General features: G+C 42.8%; 1 pseudogene; it reads left to right on the forward strand.

Moving 5' to 3' along the window:
- The first annotated feature begins 1,295 nt into the window (after positions 1–1,295).
- LOC101646830 lies at positions 1,296–2,509 on the forward strand (annotated as a pseudogene).
- Positions 2,510–11,115: the final 8,606 nt, after the last annotated feature.

Genomic DNA, 11,115 nt, shown 5'->3' on the forward strand with positions numbered 1-11,115 from the left:
ATCATTATAGAAAAGTTCAGGATATTTAGGCTTTGACCTCCAGGGAAATAAGTTTGCATTTTTCAAAAGCATGGTTGTTTCCACTACCTAAGAGAAATACATTGTAGAATGCAAATGCTTTTAACATTATGGATTAGTTTAATGCCTATCAGTAGGAGTAAGAAAACAAACCAGTACATGCTATTGCTTTCTTGCTTAACTTCTCACTAGCTTTTGGTAGGTAATCTTTTGAAAACTCTGAGCCGGACACACTGCAGCCATCAGGAATTTTAGGGCATCAGAAGAGAACTGGTTAGTGGGCCACTAGGTGTCAGTGTTGTCTTTTCTTACCCTGGCCACATCCAAGTCAGGTTTCTCCCGTCCTTTTCAGGAGCGTTTTCACTTTGAACACAGGATCATTGACTTTCTATGCAAGCAAGGAGGGGTCATCTAGTCAAACCACTTTACTTTAAAGGTAGAGAGACTGGTTCTTAGAGAAGGGGCCGTTGAGTGGTTAATTCCCAGTCCAGGATGCTTCTCACCAACACAGGCTACCCCCTGATCTGAAACTTAAATAGCACCCAGTGGGGCAGACAGGTAAAAGACCAAGTGTGCTCTGAATTACCTAACAAAAAAGGGATGAGCATGTTTTCCATATGGAAATAAAGTATTTCTCATTTTTCTTGGTCAGTGTACTTGGGTTATCTTTTACTTTCCAAAAATTGATCCAGATAAATTTTTTTTTTTTTTGGTCTTAAAAAATATTTTTTTTAACTATAGATAATTTTATTGGGGGCTTATACGACTCATCATAATCCATCCATCCATCCATGTGTCAAGCACATTTGTACATATGTTGCCATCATCATTTTCAAAATATTTTCTTTCTACTTGAGCCCTTGGTGTCAGCTTCTCATTTTCCCCCTCTCTCCTCCTCCCTCCCTTCCTCCCTCATGAAGCCTTGATAATTTATAAATTATTATTTTTTCATGTCTTGCAGTGTCCAATGTATCCCTTTACCCCCTTGTCTGTTGTCCATCCCCCTGGGAGGGGGTTACAGGTAGGTCCTTGTGATCAGTTCCCCCTTTCTCCCCCCACCTTCCCCTTAGCCTCCTGGAATGGCTATTCTCAATATTGGTCTCGAGGAGTTTTTCTGTCCTGTATTCCCTGTGTCTCCAGCTCTTATCTGTACCCAGGCAGCGGTGGGGTGGGGGGTGGAGGGTGGGGCGGCGCGGGGGGAGGGGGAGGCGGCATGAGGGCCCGCGGCCCAGGGGGCTGAGGCGCCCGCCACCTGCCACAGGAGCAGCGTGTCCTCCATGGAGGCCGGAGAGGAGCCGCTGCTGCTGGCTGAACTCAAGCCCAGGCGCCCCAACCAGTTTGATTGGAAGTCCAGCTGTGAGACCTGGAGTGTCTCCTTTTCCCCGATGGCTCCTGGTTTGCCTGGTCTCAAGGACACTGTATCATCAAGTTGATCCCCTGGACGCTGTAGGAACAGTTCATCCCCCCAGGGGGTTAAAGCCAAGAGCCGAAGCAGCAAAAATGATCCCAAAGGACGCGGCAACCCCAAAGAGAAGACCCTGAACGGTGGTCAGATTGGGGCTTGGCTTTCAGCCCGTGGCCCTCCCCACCCAGCAGGAGGCTCTTGGGCAAGCCACCATCCCCAAGTACCAGGTGTCTCATGCCTGATCCTGGCCACAGGGCTGAATGATGGGCAGATCAAGATTTGGGAGCTGCAGACAGGGTTCTTGCTTTTGAATCTTCCCGGCCATCCATCAAGATGTCGTGAGAGATCTGAGCTTCACACCCAGTGGCAGTTTGATCTTGGTCTCTGCATCCCGGGACAAAACTCTTCACATCTGGGACCCGAATAAACATGGTAAACAGATCCAGGTGTTATCAGGCCACCTGCAATGGGCTTACTGCTGCTCCATCTCCTGGACTGCAGCATGCTGTGCTCTGCAGCTGGAGAGAAGTCTGTCTTTCTCTGGAGCATGCGACCCTACACACTAATCCGGAAGCTGGAGGGCCGCCAGAGCAGTGTCATCTCTTGCGACTTCTCCCCTGACTCGGCCTTGCTTGTCACTGCTTCCTACCACACCAACGTGATCATGTGGGACCCTTACACTGGTGAGGGGTCGCGGTCACTCCACCACATCCAGCTTGACCCCCCATGGATGACAGTGATGTGCACATCAGCTCACTGAGATGCGTGTGCTTCTCTCCACAAGGCCTGGATCTGGCCACAGTGGCGGATGACAGGCTCCCCAGCACCTGGGCTCTGGAACTGAAAGCTCCCGTCGTGGTTGCTCCCATGACCAATGGTCTGTGTGGCACCTTCTTTCCACATGACGGAGTGATTGCCACAGGGACAAGAGATGGTCACGTCCAGTTCTGGACGGCTCCACGGGTCCTCTCCTCCCTGAAGCACTTATGTCGGAAAGCCCTCCGAAGTTTCCCGACAGCTTACCAAGTCCCAGCACTGCCAATACCCAAGAAGATGAAAGAGTTCCTCACATACAGGACTTTCTAAGCAGCATTCTAGGGAGTCTTCGCTTGCTTACATTGCTCTTCCTGGCCAGGCAATTTCTGGCCTATGGGCCAGACAGCTGGTCTTGGTTGGAAACATAAATCCGGTTTGGGATTGTGAATAGAATATAGCAAATGCAGATCGTCGGGGCCAGCCCGACTTCGGTCTTTTCTCTCCAACCTCTGAAAGGCAGTCTTGGGGTGGACTCCACCTCCTCTCCCCCAGGAACAGACCTCTCCCCCTTACACCTAAATCCACTCTCATCAGCATTGTCCTTTTGATTCCAAGTGCAGTTACTGATGTTCTGATATTACAGTGACTGGCCTTCAAGAGCCCCACTTCACTGGCAGACAGGTTTAAGTCCCCTCAAGGGAATAGGGTGGCTTCCCAGTACCTTTCACGCTGTCCCTCAAGTGTCGTGGGAGCAGGCCTCTCCTGCTGTGGCTCAAACTTTTTAAATGTCTCCAAGCCCTTTTATGGGCCAGATATGGAATTCCTTGACAGAGGAGCTCTATACTCGTACTGAACTGGAAGATTGTCTTCTCTGAGTTAGATTCCTTTGGCTCCATATAAAGTCTTTCTGAACTCTGAGTTGTTCACCTGTTTTTGTAGCGGGAGAGCCCACAAATGAAGAAAGTTGCTCGCAGACTCATAGGGAACAGTCTTTAGAGTCTATCAACTCTGGGCACCTGCCTTTCTGCTCAGTCACAGAGCTGGTGGAAGGGGACTCCTGAGTCTAGCTCCCCTAAGACCTACTTTTGGATCCTTACAGGGAATTAGTGAGAAAAAGCATGCAACCCAGTCCTTGAACAACTTGATCTGTTGCACAAAAGTAAGCATGGACAATAGTGTTCAGAAGGAAAAAGACACTATTTATATGGAGGAAACCATAACCAGCGGAGGGAAAATAAAGTACTTGAAAGGTAACTGGATTTCGGGAAAGGGATTGTCTCCTGCATAGGCCCACATAGAGGAGATGGACAGAAATCAGGCAGCCTTTGGACACCGCTGGGGAAACCCAAATTGACCTTGCACAGAGTAGGACCCCCCAGCACAGGTGAAACCTAAAACCTAACCTCCACCTAGGACCAAGACATCACCCAGGTGCGTTGAAGCGCAGCCAATAGGATCAGCCAACAGCTTCAACCACACCTCCCTAGCCAGAGGCATTAAATACCCCGGCTGCAGGAAGGCCAGCTCTCTTTAACTCTGCTCCTGTTCCGAGGCAGGTGGATCTCTCCCAGACGGGTGTGCAAGTACCTCCTCGGGGCCTACTCAGGGCCTACATGTGCTTGGGCTCTTGGCCTCTTCATCCCCGGGGACTTATGAGTGTTCTGTTCCACGTGGTTTCTCGTGGCCAGTTGTGAACCCCCATGGCTTCCACGTGACTTGGCACGCTTCCCAGCAATAATGTGTCCACTGTTGGGACTGTCAAACCTGAAGTGTTTCCTTTATAAAGACCACTTGAATTACAAAAGTGCTTCTGCGCTGTGAATTCTGTCAGCACTGTGTGGCAAGAACCGAGGCTCACCCCACCCCAGAAACCTAACACATCCGTGTCTAGAAAGGACTAGACTCTGGAGCAAAGACAGAGAAACTGAGTTGTTCAGTAAAAAAAGCATGTTTGAGTTTGGAAATGAACTGATTCTTAGTGTTCACCACCTGCGTTATTCTGATGTACTGTTATTTATCTAGTGAGACTTCTGCTAGAGTCAGCAAAGAAGGAAAATACTCTGTTATCATCATAATCTGCTGGGAGAATAACATTAATTATAAAGGAGGATTTAGGGATGATACATGGACTTAATTTGCAGCAAGAAGGACTTAAGTTACACGCACTGGAGAACTTCTTGACTAGAGAATTTTTTTAAGACTAGGGTTGTATCTTGGCAAAGATTATGAGATCTTTTTAAATCCTATTGTGTAATTCAAGCATAACATCTAGTCTATTAGAATTAGCTTTCAATAGCACTACTCTGACCATATTTATATATTTCCTTAAAATACATTTTAGTTCTTTATAATTCCTCAGTCACTTCATATGTAATTACCTTTCTCCCTCATCAGGAATTAAGCATTAATTTTTAAAAACATTAAAAAGTACTGTCCCAGGTGGCTTTGTGGATTAGGCATTAGGCTGCTAATCTTGAGGTTGCTAGTTTAAACCCACCAGCTCTTCTGAAGGAGAAAGATGAGGTATATATATGTTTCTGTAGAGATTTATAGTATCGCGGAAGTCATTGTAAGTCGAAATTGAATCATTGGTAATGGATAAATCTGTGATCAGCTAAGACTTAAAAGTGCTATAAATAAGATTTAAAAGTGATAAAAAGTTTGCCTTCTTCATGATGAACTATAAAGCATGTAGTAAAGACTGAGAAGCCCCGCAGTTAGGAAAGCTGGAGAGACCATTTGATGACACTTTGGAAAACGTTGCTCTCTTTGCCTTCCATCCTGGGAAACAGGTAGTTCTCAGGTCTACCAAACCAGTCCGCTGATAAATGTTATTCTAGTCCTTCTTTTACTTGACTGGCAAACTTCTACTTGTTCTTTAAGTCCAACTTGAGTGCCAATTCTCTTAGTTTGCTTTGCCTTTGAAGTTTTTCCCAACATGTGCAAAACAAGGTTAGCTACTTCTTTGAATTGTTACATAACCCATCAATCATTGAGTGTTTATCACACTTACCACATGTCATGGCAATATCATGGATGGCTTCCCTCAAAAACCTTATCCTGCCCATTTTATAATCCCCAGATGCCTGCCAACAGAAGAGACCAAAACATGTTTGTTTAATAAATGAAAATCCGCATAAGCTCAAGAACACCAGAGCGCAGTGGCTTGGTGATTACCTTCACCATCTCTGCTTCTTTCTTTTTGTACTTTTTAGGGTTTATGAGAGGAGATCGTGGGCATGTAAAGATTCACAGCCTTAGAAGCACTATGGATCAGTTCCACTTGGCCCTATTGGGTCACCAACTCTATTTCATGACAATAGGAATCTTTACGCAAGCAAATTGGCATATTTCTGTCCTGTGGATAAGTTGGTGGTTTGAGCTGCCAATATTTCATTTAGCAGCCAACGATTAGTATTCACCATTGTACCACCTTTACTCCTTCTATTATGATTATACCTGTATGAAGTCACCCAGACCAAGTTATAGATCTATCACTCCAGAAAGTTGCCTCATTACACCTTCCTACTCACAACCATTCCCCTTCCTCCAAAATCAATACTATTGTGGCAGATTAGTATATCACAGTGGATTAGCTTTACTTATTCTTATACACCATGTAAATGTAGTCATGTAAGTATTTTGTGTTTGATTTCAGTAAATGATTGAACTGCTTTTTGAATTTACCAGTGCTCTTATATTCTTTTATGTTGCTATATTGTTTTTATAATACTATAGCCTTGATGACACTATGTGTTAGATGTTGGGCTGCTAACCATAAGGTAAGATATGAAATAATAATAACAACCTATAATTGATCAAGGATTCATGAGAGTGGAAGGGTTGGGGAGGGAGGAGAAAAAAGAGGAGCTTAAACCAAGGGCTCAAGTAGAAAATGTTTTGGAAATGATGATGGCAACATATGTACAAACATGTTTGAAACAATTGATGTATGGAATGCTATAAGAGCTAAAGGAGCCCCAAATAAAATGATTTATTAAAAAAAATACAGTCTGCAAAACCGTATATAGGGTTGCTATGAGTTGCAACCAACTCAATGGAAGTGGGTTATATATTCCATTACATGAATATACAAAGTTTTGTATAGTAGCCTTCCTAATGATAGACATTTGAATAATTTCTCATTTTAGGATATTATGAATAAAGCTTCTATGAGCTTTCTTGTACAAGTATTTTGGCGGCACAATGAATAACTGCTTAACTACTAGCTATAGTTTGACAGCTCAATTGTAAGTAAGATTGCCTGGCCAAAGTCCCTGCATCAAGTGGCTTCATGGGGAAAATACCTGAGATCTGCTTCCTTAAATATGACAGTCAAGAAGACCTCTGTGGGGCAGTGCTATTCTGTTACATGGGTCTCTGTAAGTCAAATGCTGAGTCAATTCTAACTACTAGGAAGCCTTTATACAGCTGAACAGATCATGTGCCAGACTCCCAATCATTATATTTAAGCCTAGTGTTGCAGCCCCAGTGTCAATCCACCTCACTGAGAGTCTTCTTTTTCATTGACCTTCACTTTACCTAGATGTTGTCCTTTTCAAGGGACCTCTCTCCTTTGATAATGTTGCCAAGTAATGAGAAGAAATCTCTCCATTCTCGCTTCTCCGGTACATTCTGGGTGTATTTCTTCCAAGGCAGAAATATTTGTTTTTCTGAAAGTCCATGGCACTTTCAGTATTCTTTGTCAACACCTAGTTCAGATAGTTCGGTTCTTCTGTGGTCTTTCCATGTGAATATTGGACCTTGACTAAGGAAGATCACAGGACTTCATCTCATATACTTTTGGTATATTTTCAGGAGAGACCAGTCCCTGGAGAGGACATCAGGCTTAGTAAAGTGGAGGGCAGCCAAAAAAAGGAAGATGGTCAAGGAGATGACTTAACACAGTGGCCCCAACAGTGACTCAGGCATAACAGAAAGTTGGGGATGGCATGGGACGGGCCAGGGTTTCCTTCTGCAGTATCTGGGCTCCCTATGAGTCTCAACTGATTTGACAGAGCCTAAAACAACAGCAGCCTGTTCTGTTCAACTTTTACAGGTATACAAACCAATTGAAAATGCCGTAAGTGGAGTCAGGTTCACCCTAGTCCTCAAAGTGACACTTTTGCTCCTCAATGCTCTAAAGAAGTCTTGAGCAGAAGATTTGCCCAATGCAATTCACTGTTTGGTTACTTGACTGCTTCTTCCATGAGCATTAATTGTGGATCCAAGGAAGATAAAATCCTTGGCAAATTAAATCCTTTCTCCATTTATCACAATGCTACTGATCTAGTTGGAGGGATTCTTATTTTATTTTCATTGATGATCTTTAAAATAACATAATATTTATAATATATCCACCAGGCTGCAGTCCTTGATCTTTACTAGCAATGCTTCACGTTCTCCTCACTTGCAGCAAGCAAGGTTGTATCATCTGCATACCTTGGTTTTTTAATGAACCTTCCACTAATCCTGATGTCATGTTATTCTTCAGATCGGCCAGCTTTTCATTTTATTTGCACAGCTTACAAATTACATACATTTTGTAAGAGGCTACAACCTTGACACAAACCTTTCTTCATTGTAAACCACGCAGCATTCCTTTGTTCTGCTCAAAAACTGCCTCTTGGTCTATGCACATGAGCCCAGGGAAGGGGTCTGCAGTCCCCACTCTTTTCCTTGTTATCGATAGCATTTCTATGACCCCCGCAGTTAAAGGTCCTTGCAGAGTCAACAAAGCACAGTAGACATCTCTCTGGTCTTCTCTGTGCCCAGTCAATATCCATTTGATCTCTGCAGTGTTACTGCACATGCTCCATCTTCTGAACCTGGCAGGAATTTCTGACAAGTCCCATCGATGGACTGCTACAATTATTTTAAAATTACCTTCAGCAAAAATTTACTTGCATTTTATATTATTGATATTCAATAAATGTATTCTGTTAGATCACTTTTCTTTGAAATAGGTACAAATATGGATCTCTTCCAGTCAATTAGCCAATTTAGTCAGTTAGTTTCCTCAAAATTCCTGGTATAGATGAGTGAGTGCTTCCAGTGCTTCACCAGCTTGTTGAAACATTCCAACTGATGTTCTGTCAGTTCCTGGTTTCCAACTCCACGTCCACACACTCACCACCTTTCAATCGGGCAAGTTGGTAAACAAGAAAAACACTTTCTTTGCATTTTGAGCCCCTAAAGATATTAAGCAGTTGATACTAGTCCATTAGCTCCATTGAAGTTTCTGTCAGCCAGCAAAGTTTCAGTGGCTGTGGTGGGCCCCGTGTTCTTCCTGCCCCCTGCAAGTGTCTCGAATGTCTCTTTCTGATCTACCGTTAGGCTCTTCTCGACGACTTGGCAAATGCCATGTGGAAGGAAATTATAGGAGTTGCAAATTAGGGTTTTTTACATAACATTTTTCAGGATCCTGACTAGTGGATTATTGGTTGCTTTAGTTACTCTCTGATGAAAACAGTTTAATTTTTAAAAATTCTAGCTTTTATAGTTCTCAGTGGAAAGTTTAATCTGAAATAAGATGCTCAGTTATAGCTATAAGTAGAGCTCTCGGTTTTTAATAAAACAAAAGAATTTTTAAAAGCATCTCCTCCCTCAAATATCATCATTCAGATATTTATCAAATAGCTTATAAAGCCTCCTGAACCTCTCTCTTTCTCTCGATTAAATGGACACAATTCTTTCAACTCAGAGCATAGTACACAAACTCCTTACCCGTCTGTTTTCCCAGTCTATCTTTCTCATCTTTTAATGGAGACTACAGAGATTCTGACTCCTGGACTTGTCAAACAATGTTGCTTTTCAATCCTGAATCTGTATCATATTAATTACTTGACCTTGTACAAGTTAACTAATTTTCCTCTTTGATTTCTTACCTGCAGAATAGTATGTAACCTAGTTTACAGAGCTGTTTTGAATAAAGAGCGGTGCTAAAATTAAGGATTTAAGGAGGTACCCAACAAATGCAACTCTGGCTGCTTCATTCCTGTTTATACTTCCGGTCTCCTTGAGGAAGCTTCCAGGTAGGGTAAAGTCTTCATGGTACTCTCACCAAAACCCACACCAAGCCTGGTGCCTTTGAGGCCATTCTGACTGTGAGAGCCGCGTGGGTGCTTTTCAAGACCTGCTGTAATCTCTGTGTGTCTCTTCCTTAATGTTCAACGGACTTAGTTGTTCAGTTCCATAAACGCTCTGTAGGACCATTTTCAAAGGAGAAATAAATCTGAAGACAAGCTTTGTCTCCTTCTTAGCACCTCCCTCATCTTGGCGGAACTGATAGACGTGCGAGGAAAGTAGTTTCTGAGAGAATTTACCTGCAGGAATACTGTTCAGATCGACTCCCTCCCCAAAATGACCCTTTATTTGAATTTCAGTTGGCTTTCCTCTGTTTTACAGCAGAAAATTAATATACGTTTTGGATGCAATATTAAACCAAGGTCAGCAGCAGACCTGTTTTCTTCTGATCATTTCTGACCCTTCTGAATCCCGTTATCATTGCCTGCACATTTCCGGTAACTGATTGTCCTTGTATTGTGAGGACGCGGCCCGGATGATTGCTCCTTAACCAGAGATGTCAGACAGCTGAAACATACTAGGAGACAGCAGAGGACAATCCTGACTTGAGGAAAAATGGAACTGGAGAAATTTACGTGTGTTTGACGTTTATATTATTTTAAGTAGCTTTTTTGTCTTTTTGAAAATTCCCTGAGCTTCCTATCTCAACAAAAGAATAAAATCTAAATGTGAGGGAGAGAAGAAAGCCCATTTGAAGATGAGGAGAAAAATAAGGAATTAAGGGATTCCTCTCTCTCTTTTAAGGGCTCTCAGCTACAGAAAAGGGCAAAATGTGAAATTAACAAGGTCATAATAACTTTAGCTCTCTATGTGTGGAGGAAGAATTCTCTGATAATGTATCTACGGACTTGTTATACCAGTGCTTCCTAATAACATGGTTTATATCACTTTATGATGGCACAGGTGTTTGGGTTTGTTTTTTTTTTTTTACATCATTGATCAGCTACAAAGAGAATTCCTTGAAGAAATGGTTATTTACAGGGTTTCTCTGATAGAACAAAAAGAGCATGTTTACATGCTGAGCATCTGATTTAAAACAGTAGAATTTCATATTAAGAATGTCTGATGACCCCAGTGAGTGAGGTCACATGAGAGCCCTGGTGGTGTCATGGGGTGTGTGTGGGGCTTCTAGCCAGATTGTCTGCAGTTCAAAACCACCAGCTGCTCCTCAGGAGAAGGATGAGGCTTTTTGCTCCCTTGAAGATTTAGTCTTGGAAACCCATAGGGCTGTTCTACTCTGTTCCATAGGGTTTCCATGCGTCAGAATTGACTCGGTGGCAGTGATTTGTGTGTTTGTTTGTTTTTTCTTTTTGAGTGTCTTGCTCTAAACCAATATTTCATATACCAGCAAACAGAAAACTCCCGGACAGGCTCAGGAGAGTGAGATGAACAAACAGAAATGTATACATAACCTAATAAACGATTGGCATAGAGAGAAATCCTTTTAGATCAAAGCATTACAAGTGATGTTCAGTATCAGGGGTTACTTGGATCTATATGAAACCCCTTTATGCTTATCTTCCTCCTTCCATCATTTAAGACTTGGAGGAATCACTGCCTGGTTCTATACTATTTCTTTAGTTAGAGCAGCAGTCATTTAAATTTTCTTAAATAGTGAAAGCCCCTTTTCAAGGAAGAAATTTTTGAAGTGGTAATACAGAAGAAATTTTTTTAAGTGTGTGCTGATTGATACAAGATGGCATCACAGCATCTTTTCCTTACCTATCCTCCATTTGGATGAAGTCCTTGCTGTATCTCATCAGAACCTCATAACTCCAGGAAGCAGAGTTCACAAGAGACTGACCCATGAAGCCAGTGGGACACTTCTGTTATCAGAGGGGATGATGGAA

Source organism: Echinops telfairi, unplaced genomic scaffold, assembly GCF_000313985.2.
Source record: "Echinops telfairi isolate 266 unplaced genomic scaffold, ASM31398v2 ScPeMD7_7469;HRSCAF=8507_0, whole genome shotgun sequence".
In the NCBI taxonomy this organism is placed as follows: Eukaryota; Metazoa; Chordata; class Mammalia; order Afrosoricida; family Tenrecidae; genus Echinops; species Echinops telfairi.